This window comes from Ambystoma mexicanum, chromosome 4q (genome assembly GCF_040938575.1).
Source record: "Ambystoma mexicanum isolate Mex_15411 chromosome 4q, UKY_AmexF1_1, whole genome shotgun sequence".
Classification (NCBI taxonomy): Eukaryota; Metazoa; Chordata; class Amphibia; order Caudata; family Ambystomatidae; genus Ambystoma; species Ambystoma mexicanum.
This window is the reverse complement of record NC_090928.1, coordinates 464,754,543-464,769,307: the sequence shown is the minus strand read 5'-3', so window position 1 is coordinate 464,769,307 and position 14,765 is coordinate 464,754,543.

The following is a 14,765-nucleotide window of genomic DNA, read 5'->3' as shown; positions in this document are numbered from 1 at the left end:
CCCACACCTAATAATCAATGGAAAATGAATGCAGAAGTGCAATGGATAAATCGTGAGGAAAACTAAAAGGGGAACACTCTGGAACTTGTAACAACAAACCCACACCTAATAATCAATGGAAAATGAATGCTGAAGTGCAATGGAAAACATGGAGTGGAATCTCAATAAGTTGGATCAGGAGCAGGGAAAATGATATCACAAAAGGAAACCTTTCCCACCCAATCCAAGGAGAAAAGGCAGTAACTAATTCTATGAAAGTAAATAATAATACATCATGCTTTTCAGTAACCAGGGCAGCATAAAGGGACAGAAAACACCGGCAAACTGGGCTGCATCAAATAGTAAAGTATAGAGAAAGGCTGTCTGCAGACAGAGGAAGACAGAAAGGGAAATTCAGAAAGCATAAATCAAATAAGCGCATAAATCCGAAATCCAGGACAGAGGAACAAGATACAGGAACTAGTAACTGGGCACAAAGCTAGGAACAGGAACTAGGTACAAGGCATGGAACTAGGAACAAGGAACTGGAAATAGATACTTGGCTCAATATCTATGAACAGGGAACTGGAACTAGGTACAAGGCACAGAAACTAAGTACAGGAAACAGGGACTAGTCACAACAGGAACACTGCTACAATGACCAGCGCCGGACTGAAGCAAACTGAGGCTTTTAAAGCTGCTTAACGAGCACACCCCTCAGGCGTGCCGCCTGCTGCACCTGCAGCCACAGGTGTTGCCTATCCTCCTCCCAACGTTGTGCTGCAAGGGAGGAGATGATGCAGTGAGCCAGGCATTCTGGGAAGCAGGAGGTGAAGCAGTGAGCCAAGGCATTCTGGGAAACATAGTCATTTGATTTAAACAGCATGCCGGATGCCAGGGAGGAGATGAAGCAGTGAACCAGGCATTCTGGGAAGCAGGAGGTGAAACAGTGAGCCAAGGCATTCTGGGAAACATAGTCATTTGATTTAAATAGCATGCTGGCTGCCAAAAACCAGGAATGGATCCGGAAGGGAAGTAACTGGGAAAATAAGGTTTTAACGCTCCCAATTCATCAGAGCACTGTAGCATAGGGTTCAAAGGAAATGTCCAGTAAGGAATAAACCCCAGAACATGCCCCCAAGTGGCGGGGACGGGAACGAAGGGAGCGAGCCGTGACACTATACCCCCTTCCACGGCCGACTCCAGGCGGCCGTTACTCGCACAAAACATCTTCTTTCCATGACTGGAGCGCTTCGTCTTCGGAGGTGGCACAGACGAAAACAATGATCCACGGGCAGAAGCAGAAGGACTGGAAAGAATAGAATCAGGCTGCAGTCTATAAGAGTCATAGGCAGGTTTTTGGTAAGGAAAGGACTCATGGGTTGAAGAAAGGCATGAAGGACTTGCAGGACCCGAAGCAGAGTCGGAAGGTCCGGGAAGCTTAGTCACTGGAAGAGGATATGCATACATCTTTGGGGAGAGAGGCAGGCTGGTGCTACATGCCTTAGACAACGGTAGAAGTTCTGTTAGCCTCACTGCCGAGAGTGGACATACAGGAGGTGAGGAAACAGCAGGTTTCAGGAAATGTTTATGTTCGGAAGAGGAAGCTGGCGGCTGAGGTAGAGGTTCGGATACTCTGTCATCCATCTGGGTAAAGGTTTGTGGTTGAAAGTGACAAAGATTCGCCTGCATAAGTTCCATGCCTTGGAGGTCTGGAGATCCAACGGGTTGTACGAGGCTGCCACTCCGATTGACAGTCACGTAGCCAGTCAAGTAGCCACCTTGTTGCACGTGGGATACAACCGCAGGAACGTTTGGCATACCGATAGGAGTGATAGACGCAGTACTTGGTACATCAGGCACACTCGAAGCTGGAGCAATAACAGACACATCTTGAACTGCATCAGTCATATCCTCCTTTTGGCTACTAGCACCCGAATGGTGCAGCAGTAGGGGAACCGTGCCCGTCCCTTCCTTCAGGCTCATGTGAGATCCGGCAACAAAAGGGCTGTCAAGCGGTTTATCCAAACCGGCCCCCAAATGTGAACCGTCCGGCCCGTTATCCTGGTTGGCTGCTTGTTCGATGTCTAGGCCATGGCTGATGGTATCGGTCACCCTCTTGTAACACTCCAGGCAAGTCCAACGGCCTTGCATGTAAGGCTCTCCCAAGTCATGAACCAGCTTGATGTTTTTGGCAGGAGTCTCAGACTCAGATGTAGCATATGCGGGAGGTGCTAATTCTACAGACAAGCAGTTGGGGGAATTAGCTTGTGTAAAAGGCAGGCCTTCTGGTGATCCTCCTGAAGCATAGGATGGGCAGATTGGATGTTCATCCGTAATAAATGGCTGGAATTTAGGAGGTAGCTCTGCAGTAGATGAATCTGCAACATGATCAAACAGAGCAGACGGGTTCACCTCCGATATTAGCAGGGAGGCTGAGCAGGATACAGGTCTTTCATGAACTGAAGCCAAACTAGCAGTAGGCTCTGGGACCGGAGACAGGTACTCAGGATGTGCTACCAGAGGCTTCATGGTTGAAGGATAAACTGCTGGATGAGTCACTGTATCTGAAAACAGGCATGCCAGAGGAAATTCAGAGGCTGAGGGCATGCAAGCTGGAGCCGTCTCGGTAGCTGAAGACAAACTTGTCAAGGTCTTTGGCTCTGACCACGTACATGGTGAAGGCTCTTGAGTGACTGGCAGATATAGCAATTGTTCATTGATTGAAGACACGTTTGACAATGATGACTGCAGAGCCGTGGACTGGGTAGTCGAAGAGTCAATAGTTGTAGAAGGACAGACTGAAGTCCCAGAAGTCGACAGACATATTTGTGGCTCAGGAATGGAAAGCACCTTTAGGGCGGTTGACTCCATGACACCATTAATCAAAGACTGAGCTGGACCCATGCCGTACCTTTCGTTAGTGGATGACACAGAGTCATTTCCAAAGTCTCTGTTAATCAGGATTTCGTCAAGTGTCCATTCCTTTGTCTTAACTTCTGAAGGTGGCAGATTATCAATCAACAGTTCAGGAATCGCTTGCCTGGTCCTTGTTTTAGTATACTGTGGAATGAGTCCATCAAAACAAGAATTATGTACTGTCTTTGATTGTTCATTGTGACAAAATTTGGCAGAAGGAGGAGTGAACACAGAGGTAGCATCGTTTTCCACATCAGCTTGAATGTTTACTTCAGTCTCAGCAGCTGGATCAAGGGCTGAACCTAAGCCTACAGTAATGACTGATTCTGTGTACGCAACCATTGTGGATTGTGTTTGGAATACAGAAGCATGTATGTGTTCAAACTCTGAATTATGACTGACTGCTACAGAGGAATTCTTAGGCAAAGGAGTGACTTGTAAATCTTCTACTAACAGCAATTCCTGACAAACGGTAGAACAATTGTCAGAATCTGTGCTCTGAATAAGTGCTGTGCAAGAAAGAGGACTTTCACTCCCAATAGGTTTTTCATATTGACAAGTATCATGACCTACTAAAACCTCCTCACTCAGAGATTGAACAGTATTCATTTCATCAACGGATAAAGTTGGAGGTGTAGTCAGAAACAACCGTAAAGTTTTATTCTCCTCTAGTAAACTGATGTATTCTCGTCTTAATTCCTCAAGTTCAACTCTTAACATGCCCAGGCTTAACTGTACATCCCTATCAGTAGTCACAAGGGAAGGCATGGTGGCATCGGGGCTGGAACCTGCCCTAGTCATCTGGACGTGTACTGAGTGTACATCGTCTTTTACTGCTTGCAGGTCTTGTGATCTATACTCTCGCTTACCGACTTGGTCTGTGTTACCCTTAAGTAAACTACTGACATCAGACCTCTTGACATTAGGGACTACAGTAAGTACTTGTGCGGAGGAGTAAGCAGTTGGCTGAGGGCTGAAAACAGAAGTTATGTAATGAACCCCTTCATGCTTTATGTTTGAATCATGAAACTGTTCAATCTGAGGTAAAACACAACCAGAATCATGGGGTTCAACAACAGATGTACTCATATTTAGTAAATCTAACAGTGTTTTATTTTCCACTGCTAAGGCTTGTGCGGACATATCTGGGTCAAAGTTAAAAACAGAATTAGGATCAGGCAATGTATGATGGGCCAGGCGATGGGTATAATATTTTGCACGTAAATACCCATTCGTGTCAAGGAGTTCATTTAAGTCTGAATCAGTGTTTTGATTATCACAGGCAAACGTAGTCAAAACTTTCTGTACACATTTTTTAGTAGCCTTGCTACCCTTCTTTCTTGATCTGGCCGTATACAAACGGGAAGAAGGGCTGGTCATTCTGTTAAGAAAGGAAGAAGGCATACTATGGCAAAAGGGAAAATGCACACAGTTGCACTGTGAACAACTCTGAATCTAACAACGTGTATATAATACCCAAGTCTTGTGTATATATGTAAAACCCAGGAACGTCAATAATGTAAAACAGTATTACCAATCTAGGAAAAGGGATGTGGGGTAAACACTTAGGACCTCCTTATGGCTGAAAGGAAAAGTCGGCAAACTCTTTACCCACTATGCTCTTACAGATACTGACAGCGCTAAACCCACGTAGCGGGCAAGCAAGGACACATTCTGTGAACTGACAATCTGTAGAATACTGAATAAGGCAATTATAAACAGTACTCACGAGGACCGGAAAGACCACTTGAATGTCAGTGAATTCACGAACCCTGTAGAGCAAACTGGGACCCAGAAGGCTGTAAAAGCAAAGGGTTAAAGATAACAAAATACATAAGCCCTAGTAAAAGGCAAGTCTGAATAGTGATAATAAATCGTGAGGAAAACTAAAAGGGGAACACTCTGGAACTTGTAACAACAAACCCACACCTAATAATCAATGGAAAATGAATGCAGAAGTGCAATGGATAAATCGTGAGGAAAACTAAAAGGGGAACACTCTGGAACTTGTAACAACAAACCCACACCTAATAATCAATGGAAAATGAATGCTGAAGTGCAATGGAAAACATGGAGTGGAATCTCAATAAGTTGGATCAGGAGCAGGGAAAATGATATCACAAAAGGAAACCTTTCCCACCCAATCCAAGGAGAAAAGGCAGTAACTAATTCTATGAAAGTAAATAATAATACATCATGCTTTTCAGTAACCAGGGCAGCATAAAGGGACAGAAAACACCGGCAAACTGGGCTGCATCAAATAGTAAAGTATAGAGAAAGGCTGTCTGCAGACAGAGGAAGACAGAAAGGGAAATTCAGAAAGCATAAATCAAATAAGCGCATAAATCCGAAATCCAGGACAGAGGAACAAGATACAGGAACTAGTAACTGGGCACAAAGCTAGGAACAGGAACTAGGTACAAGGCATGGAACTAGGAACAAGGAACTGGAAATAGATACTTGGCTCAATATCTATGAACAGGGAACTGGAACTAGGTACAAGGCACAGAAACTAAGTACAGGAAACAGGGACTAGTCACAACAGGAACACTGCTACAATGACCAGCGCCGGACTGAAGCAAACTGAGGCTTTTAAAGCTGCTTAACGAGCACACCCCTCAGGCGTGCCGCCTGCTGCACCTGCAGCCACAGGTGTTGCCTATCCTCCTCCCAACGTTGTGCTGCAAGGGAGGAGATGATGCAGTGAGCCAGGCATTCTGGGAAGCAGGAGGTGAAGCAGTGAGCCAAGGCATTCTGGGAAACATAGTCATTTGATTTAAACAGCATGCCGGATGCCAGGGAGGAGATGAAGCAGTGAACCAGGCATTCTGGGAAGCAGGAGGTGAAACAGTGAGCCAAGGCATTCTGGGAAACATAGTCATTTGATTTAAATAGCATGCTGGCTGCCAAAAACCAGGAATGGATCCGGAAGGGAAGTAACTGGGAAAATAAGGTTTTAACGCTCCCAATTCATCAGAGCACTGTAGCATAGGGTTCAAAGGAAATGTCCAGTAAGGAATAAACCCCAGAACATGCCCCCAAGTGGCGGGGACGGGAACGAAGGGAGCGAGCCGTGACAGTACTTCTGGCCTGCACCCATCAACACCATAGAGTTCACATCTGCCTCTTCCACTCTCCCACTTATGACCCCACTATTCTTACAGAGCCAAGCACAGAGAAGCAAACAACAGTGGCAGAAGTGTGCTATACAAACCCACTTACATTGCATTAAATTACCGGAATGGGGATGAGAGAGGTTAGGGTAAAGGGGGCCTAGGATAGGAAAGAGTAAAACAGGGGTAACAGGTTACCTGAACAAGGACGCAGGATGTGGAGTATTGCAATGGATTACTCCTGGGAAACCGGGGCTAGGAAACAAGAGGCATGGTAATGGTGTACTGGGGCAAGAAAGAAGGACTCTTGGGTAATGCAATGGTGGGGTAATGGGGTACGGATACTAGGAAGACAGAGGTGGGGTAAACGGGTACTGATATGAGGAAAAGTGAGGTGGGGTTAATCGGTTAATGGGATTAGAAAGCAAGAGGCAGGGAAATGCAATGGATTACAAAGGGGGTACTGGGATGAAGAAGAGGGAGGCAGAAGTGATGCAATGGATTACTTATGGAGAACAGGGATACGGGAGAGGGAATTGGTGGTAACGAAACAGATTACTAATGAGGGACTATTCCCCTAAATCATGAGCTTTGCAACCGTGCATGGTCAGGGTGTAGACAGCAGGCATAAAGCCATAAATTGCATGGCCTGAGTCATCCATGGTTAGCCCTTTGACACCAGATCTACCCCACAATTTGCATTTACTAGAACGTACATGCTCAATATTTAAACAGCAGAGTTTTGCCCCTACACCACATCTCCTACACCATACATGGTCAGACTCTAGACAGCAGTTAATGGGTAAGGGGATAGCTTTTCGGCTGTAGAAGACCACCTGTTTTGAACATCTCACACTTAGTGCATCTGCTTATCCCTGACATCCCCTCCCTATCCTTGGAAGAAAAGCCAAAGCATGGCTGTGTTTGCCCTGGTTTCAGTATTTAACTGTGGCACAATGCCTTAAAGGGCCACCAGTCACAGACCCTTACCTAGCAAGGTGCAAGAGAGTCTGCACACTCAAGATTGCAGTGTTATTGTGATGCTGATCCTATCTCCCCACAACCCTCTTTCTGTCACTGACAGCATGCTGCTCTTAACCTTTCTGCAGCCTGTCCACCACTTTTAGGCAAAGGTACTGCACTTTCGAGGCCCCCACACTCCCCATTCTATATCTTCTGCTCCTTATGTCAGCATGAAGAACCACTGCAGGGCTACATCATGACTCTGATACTTATGTCCTGGTGCCTCCTCCACACCTGGTGATTTGTGGGCAAGGGGGCTGCCATTTTTGCCTCTGTGAGAAGACAAATGGGTCTTGTGGGAGACAAGAGGGTAGACCCCTAAGAGGAACAGGCAGGGTCTTTGGACACCCTACCCTAACCAGCTGACCAATGCCTGACAAACAACTTTGTGGGAGTGCTCGAGGGGTACTGTATGTGCTGAGGAGACTGCATACTGGTTTCTAAACAACATGTGGAATATAAGATTAGCTTCCCTTGGATTTGCCTTTGACTGTGATTGACACACCTCTGACTGTTGTAGGCTTATAATCTACAAAAAACTTACTACATTGAATTTGGAAACACTTTTCTCAAGTAAAAATCCCTTCTATTCTTTTACTTCCAGCAGTAAGGAAAGTCACGGCCCCCAACTAGAGGAGCTTGTTAAATCCAGCATGTGCGTGCATTCGTGGGAGTGCCCGAGGTGTGCTGTTCAGCTGTTCCAGCTGAGCAGCTGACTGCACCCTTGAGCCTGCTTTCCATGGCTGGGCTGGAATTCGTTAGTCACTTTCTGTGACTATCGCTAGCAAAGACCTCCCCCATTTGAACTCAACATCCGGGTGCTTCCTTGCAACCCAACTAGAAAGTGTCTGGTACAATGGCTACATACACTTTGAAATCAACAATGCCATTGCACATTGAACCCTGTTCTAAGAATCAACAAGTGGAGATGGCAAAGAGACGCCCAGCAACAGTCACTACAATCCTTTAGAAGACATGATAAACCCACCAGTAAACAAGGAAAAAGTTCAAAATCTCTGAATTTAGATATCAGAAAAGTTTGCCTTTCAAAACCTACTCATGAAATTAATCGCTGGACTTGCAATGAACCTCCACTGACATTGGCTACTTTGAAGATAGAGGTTACACTGAATTTTATTGAGCCCACCCAGACGACAGCCTAAGTTAGAGATACTGAACTTTTATCTCACCCCAGTCAACTGGAAGTAGTGCCAGTGCAGGACCTAGTGGTGCAGCAATTTAATCCTCATACCCCAAAGTGGCAAGAAGAGGAATCAGTTTGCGATGCTTAAATAAATCACAGCACAATCACAAATGCCCCTATGTTATGCTCACAAGTTCTTAAGAAGGGAGCTCAAGTGACCCCTCCCATGGTCATGCACACCCTTCAAGTCGTACAAGGCGGGGTGCAAGAACAGGAGTCAGGGAAACAAGAAGTGGTAAACAATGGCCTAATGAACAATTAAGTGATAGTATTAGAAAGCCAATGTGGCCCGATAGATATTTCACAACTAACTAATCTATCAAACTCCCTGATATTGTACCCTGACTCGCCAAATTCATCCTCCATCACCTTGACCTCCTTGGTAATGTCCTTTGCTTAACCCGCTCTAAGACCCTCTTTTGGTTTAAATACAACTCCGCTATCAGTCTATGAACCTACGTTAACTGCCATGAATTCAGGCCTTCACACCTTATCCAAACTGTATGAAATTGTTGACAAAAAGACAAATGCACACACTCTTATGTTAAAACATTTAACCGAAAAAGTGGATTTGATTGCTGTTGAAATAATGCAAAACGGGATACAGCCTGCAGAAGTGACTCTACTATGCAGGTGAATCCCGATACCAAGCAGCCATTAAGTCAGACCCCAGAGATATTCTCGGAGTGGGCTTAGTAACTGTAGAAAATACAGTGTTGGAGAGTGTGAGAGAAAAGAGCATAAACCCAAAACCAGATCCCCAACCACCCATAATAGAAATCCTTGACTCCCAAGAACAAATATATAAAGTCTTTCAAACATACAAATGAAAAAGAAGATGGCAGAAAAAATGTATAAGATAAATAAACACAAAAAAAGGCTAACAATCAACATGCAGGAAGGAAAACAGCCAAAAATAAAGCAATAAAGTTCACCTAGGGCCTAACAACACCACCAAGAAGAACGAGAAAACTGATAGGTTCAAGCTCAAGGGCGCAAGATCTTAAAGATCAGCAGAAAGAAAAGCTAGCTGTTCTGAAAATACCTACCCAAGCATCTATCCTAACGAATGGCGATTTGGGGGTGGATTTAGAGAAAATTATGAATTACTCAAAATACTCAACCTCCTCGGCCCCAATAGGTGGAGAGGAACAAAACTGGTTAGATCAGACAGACGAATGCCTCAATCTCGCCATACATTGACAAAGGGGCAAACTAGAAAATGATACCTTTACTATATTCGAGCAAAAAAGAGATCAAATTAACTCAAATAATAGGAACCCCCTGAGAATAGAATAACAAATACAAGCAAAAGTATCCTATGCATCTATGGTGGGCCCAGTGATGCAGTTGAGAGATCGGGAAAGATCACCAAACCAGAGCTCAGATTGTACGGAAGTTCAAAGAAGAAGTATACCCACTGACACAACTGGCTTAAAAATGGTTGCAACAGAGAGGTCCATGGGAGAGTCTAGTAAGAAAAGGGAAATGACGCTGTCCCTGCAATATGTATTAAACAGAAAAATCCATGACAGAGAGGAGATCCATACCCAAATCGAGCCACTCACTTGACAGTTTTCCTGAACATGCTAAATTTGCAATTAATTGACTCACACGATATTCAAGCTGTCTACGTGGAAAGAAATCGGAAAATGGATATAGAAAAACTGACAATTCGATCACAAATGATTAAACAAACAATTTGGAATGAAAAATAGGTCCTAACAAATCTAGGTTTCACTCTATCGATTAACAAAAAGTGGACCTGGCCAGAGAGTTTCACTTGGCCGCAGAGAAACATGAAAGAGAAAACGACACATTGACAATCCAGAAAGAAACTCGAGCTATACCAGAATGCGTTGACTCATTAATTGTAAATTGTGAGGGTACCTGAGGAAATTTAACCAGAGCAGTTTAAATTGATAAACCTAGATATCCAGAGCGGGAAATAACATGGAATTGGTTGAAGTCAGTATTTAAAGATACAAAACACAGTAGAAATTATTCATGCCAACCACAATCATTCAGGAGCGGTGTTAAAATAGCCATAGGGAATACCCGGGGATTTAAACACCTAATGAACGCTAATACTAACCAACAGGTGATGTTGCATGATATAATTATGCTCCTGGAAACCTAGATAACAAACGCCCCTGTCTGGCTAAATTACTCACTTGTTACCATTCCGGCGATTAAACATGCAAAAGGCAAACCCAGAGCTGGCATGTTAATTGGCAGGAATATAGATTTAAATGCGAAACCCTCTGCATGGGATTCCCCCACCCTTGCATCCAACTTGCAAAACCTATACATACCGAAGCATCGGGTTGAGAAATCTCCCATGTGGCTATTTTAAACCTATACTGGAACCCTGCCTTGCTCAAGGATGATGATTTCTTTGATTTTGAAAATCAAATGCTGGACTTAATTGTGAAGGAAACCAATATGTACAAAACATTAATTGGAGGAGACATGAACACATCATGCATACGAATAAGGGCACTTTGCTTAAATCAAAGGCAAAGAGATGGCTACATCTAATGCATGAAAGCCAACTCACCATCCTTAATGGGACAATACAGGGTGATATACCACCCCAGCCAACTTGGAAAAGCATCCAGGTATCAGCAATCATAGACTAAGCTTTTGTATCATTACATATGATAACATTGATTGAACACTTTGAAATTGTGCCGTCATGCTATAGTGACCACAACATTTTAGAAATTACATGGACCCAGACAGACCAACGTATGAGACAATACTATACTCCACAATGTCACGCAACAGAAGGGTGCAACCGAAAGAAATGGACAGTGCCGAAATTAAATCGATTATGTGCCAATCTTAAAACAAGTTCTTATGAGTGGCATACAAATATCAAACCAGAATACAAACAGGCACTCTTGTTCTTTGTGGAAACCTGACCGCCCTTTAGTCAGCCAGTTTTTCCCCACAAATACCCATTTCACCCCTTTATTAAGACGTCTAGTGTGATAATGAGGGCAGAAATAAAAACATAAGAGCCATGAACAGCAATGATTAAAAAGAAAGATCCGTGAAAATTCGTAATAAGTACAAAACCATTAATTTAAATCCAGTGCAAGCATATGGAAACTCCTTAATGAGAGTACATCCACTGGCACAAACTCACTCCTCCATAATATAATCCACGAAGAGACATGAGTATCACATTTCCTAAAACTTATAGAACCAGAAAACATCTGACGACCCCCCTACAAGGTGACATGATAGACATCTTAATATTAATTAAAAAACTAAATACATCTAGGGCCCCCGGTCCAGATGCAGGTCGAATGCAATGCTTAAGGCACACCCCGAAGAATGGGCTATGATCATTGATGTAATATTTCAAGGAGTAAAAATCACAGGACTTATTCTGGACACCTGGAAAGCGTCAATTTTGATGCAATTATTCAAGTATGGTAACCAGAGTATAACATCAAATTATCGTCCTATTGCACTATTAGACATCCCGGGAAAATCTTCACGATAGTGTTATTAAAAGATTTAAATAAGAGGTTTAAAGAAGCGAAATGGATGGATCTGCATCAATCAGGTTTTATACCAGGACTATGAACGGCTGTCAATATGCTAAGTCTTACAGCACTGAAAAGGCTAGCTTGGTGCACCAAGCAACCAATATACCCAGCATTTGTCGATTTTTAGAAGGCCATATCTAGAGTATGTCTTTGGCAAAAACTAGCAGACACAGGTTGTACCAACTACCTCCTGCAGTGCGTACAACTATATTCAAACACATCTGTTCAAGTTAAATTAACACAAGAAGGTCTTTTATCTAAAGACATCCCTACAATGAAGGGATTGAAACAAGGGTTATTTTGACCGCAAAGCTATTCAACTTTTATATTAAAGATTTGAATATACACCTTCAAATTGCAAAAACGTTTCCACCTAAACTGGGTACCTAAACTGGGTACCTCCCAAATGGCATACTGTCTGTATGCGGACAACATAGTTATATGTGATCAAACGCCTCTGGGACTTCAAAGACAACTGCCAGGTTTATCTCAATTTGCTACAGATAGCATGCTTGCCATATACATAAATAAATCAAACATATTGGGACTGAATCTTATCTATTTGGGGTGTTGCAGTAATTAGGGGCGTCATTTCCACCATTATATCACCTGCAGAAACAAAACAAAATCAAAAACGGGGTCGGGGATTAATGAACTGACAAAAAATAAAAAATAAACATGAACAGAGAAAATCAAAAGATAAAACAATTTCATATTATACTATCATTTTTTTATTTACACCTGTTATCTTTCTTTTATATAAATATTTGTAATGTTATGTTTTTCACTATTTTCTGGTATGTTTACACTTTTGCTACTTTATTGTACTGCCACATCTATTTCATTTTCTTGTGGTTTTTCTGCCACTACACTGTCATGTGCTTCCCTCACGTCAGACAGGTGCACCCAATACTTAAGCCCCTTTACTTTTACTGCTAAGGGAGTACAGTAGATCACTTCATATGGCCCATGGAACCTGGGTGAGTTCCATCACCTTACAAAACTGCAAACATACACTAGTTTGCTGGGAAGGAGCGGTTTTGTGGAATCTGCTGTTGTTGTATCAGTTTCATTTTCTCTTGTGAAGGGTGGTGCTATTTTTTTCACAATACATCGTACAGCCCTTGTTAATTGAGTAAGGTATTCTTTGAATTCTTCTCCTAAAACAGTTGCTGTTTGGTGTGCATTGGACATGTGTCTCACTGGTTACAGTGGAGTTTGCATTATTCTACCCGTCACAATCTCATGGGGGGACAGGTGGTGGTCCTTGCTGGGTTGCTTGCGCAGCAGGAAGAGGGCCAAAGGCAAGCAATAGACCCAATTATTTTTCAATGTGTGATGCAGTTTATACAATCTGCTTTTGAGAAGGCTGTTTATTTTTTCTACCATTCTGTTAGCTTGCAGGTGATAAATCGAACACATTTTGTGTTTTATAGCTAATAATGTTGTCACTTCTTTACAAAGATCATTTACAAAATGTGTTCCGTTGTCAGACCTTATGACGTTGCATATTCCCCAACGCGGGAACACTTCCCTCACTAGAAATTTGGCTGCACATTTTGCATCTGGGTGTGCACATGGTCCAGCCCACTCAGCACAAAAAAGGGCACACCACCACGATCAAGTACCTTGCTCCATTACACCTTTCTCCCATGTCTGCATAATCAATATGCAACTGACAGAAAGGGCATACTGGTCGAGGTAACATACCACATATTGTTCTGAGTGCCATTCCTGAGTTAAATGTTTGGCAGGTAATACATTCAATGAATAGTTTAGTGAGATACTCCTGGAGATTTGGCACAAACCAATCTTCCTGGATATTGGCTGCAATGTGTTGTTTATAAGTGTGGGCAGGGAAATGCAATTGTTGAAATGCTATCATTAGCACCTCTACAGGTATGACTACTTTTCCTGTACCCTCTTGTCTCTACAGGAGATCAGTGGGCGATTAGGTGCACCCTCATTTTGTCCATAATTCCTGTTCTTGTGGCAGTGCTCTTTTTGGTATATCAATTATTTGAGCAATTGGTAAGGCATTATATCCCTCATCTGTTGATTGTAGTTCTTTCTCTTTTAAGACACATTATGTCATTTGTTTGTTTTCAAAATATGCCACTTGTTTGGCTGCGGCATCTGCCGCTGCGTTCCGAAGCGATATTTCGGTGTTGTTATTTGAGTGTGCTTGGCACTTCACCAGCACTACTACGGAAGGTTCTGCTAGCGCTACAATTAATTCATTAAGTAAGGTTGCATGCTGTACCGGGGACCCATCTGCTCTTCTGAATTCCCTCATCCTCCAACGTGAGAGACCACCATGTACCGGTACATGGTGGTTACGTATGCTGAATCAGAGTATATTGTTACCGCACATCCCTTTGATGTGTGTAGAGCTTCTATCAGGGCAATTAATTCTGCAGCTTGTGCTGAGTAGTGCATAGGTAATCATTTTTTATTTCATATTCCCCATCTTCCAGCCATACTACTGTGGCCCAGACATGCTTTTCACCTGTCTCTGGGCATATTGAAGCTGACCCATCCACAAAGTACACTTCTCCCATCCCTAGTGTGTTCTCTCTTGCTTTAGGGATGTCATCCCATTCCTTTTCATAGGTGGCACAGTCATGCTCCTCCATATCTTGTACTGTGCAGGGCTCTGTGATAAATGTTGATGGGTTTACTGTTTTACTTCGGACCACATGGACGTTTGGGCTAGAGATAATAATCTCATAGGCTGATGCTCTTTGGGTGGTGAGGGTGGTCTTTGATCATTCAAGAATAGCAAACAGAGCGTGCTCAACATACAACGTGATGGAGCAGCCCATTAAAATCATTCTACTCAGCTGCTGCGAGAGATTGCTTGCATACAAAATGACCTTGCTTCACTGAATCAAGTATACTGCTGTAGTATGCTAGAGGTTTGTGTCCTAATGTTGTTTTCTGTGTCAATACTGCAGTCGTTAG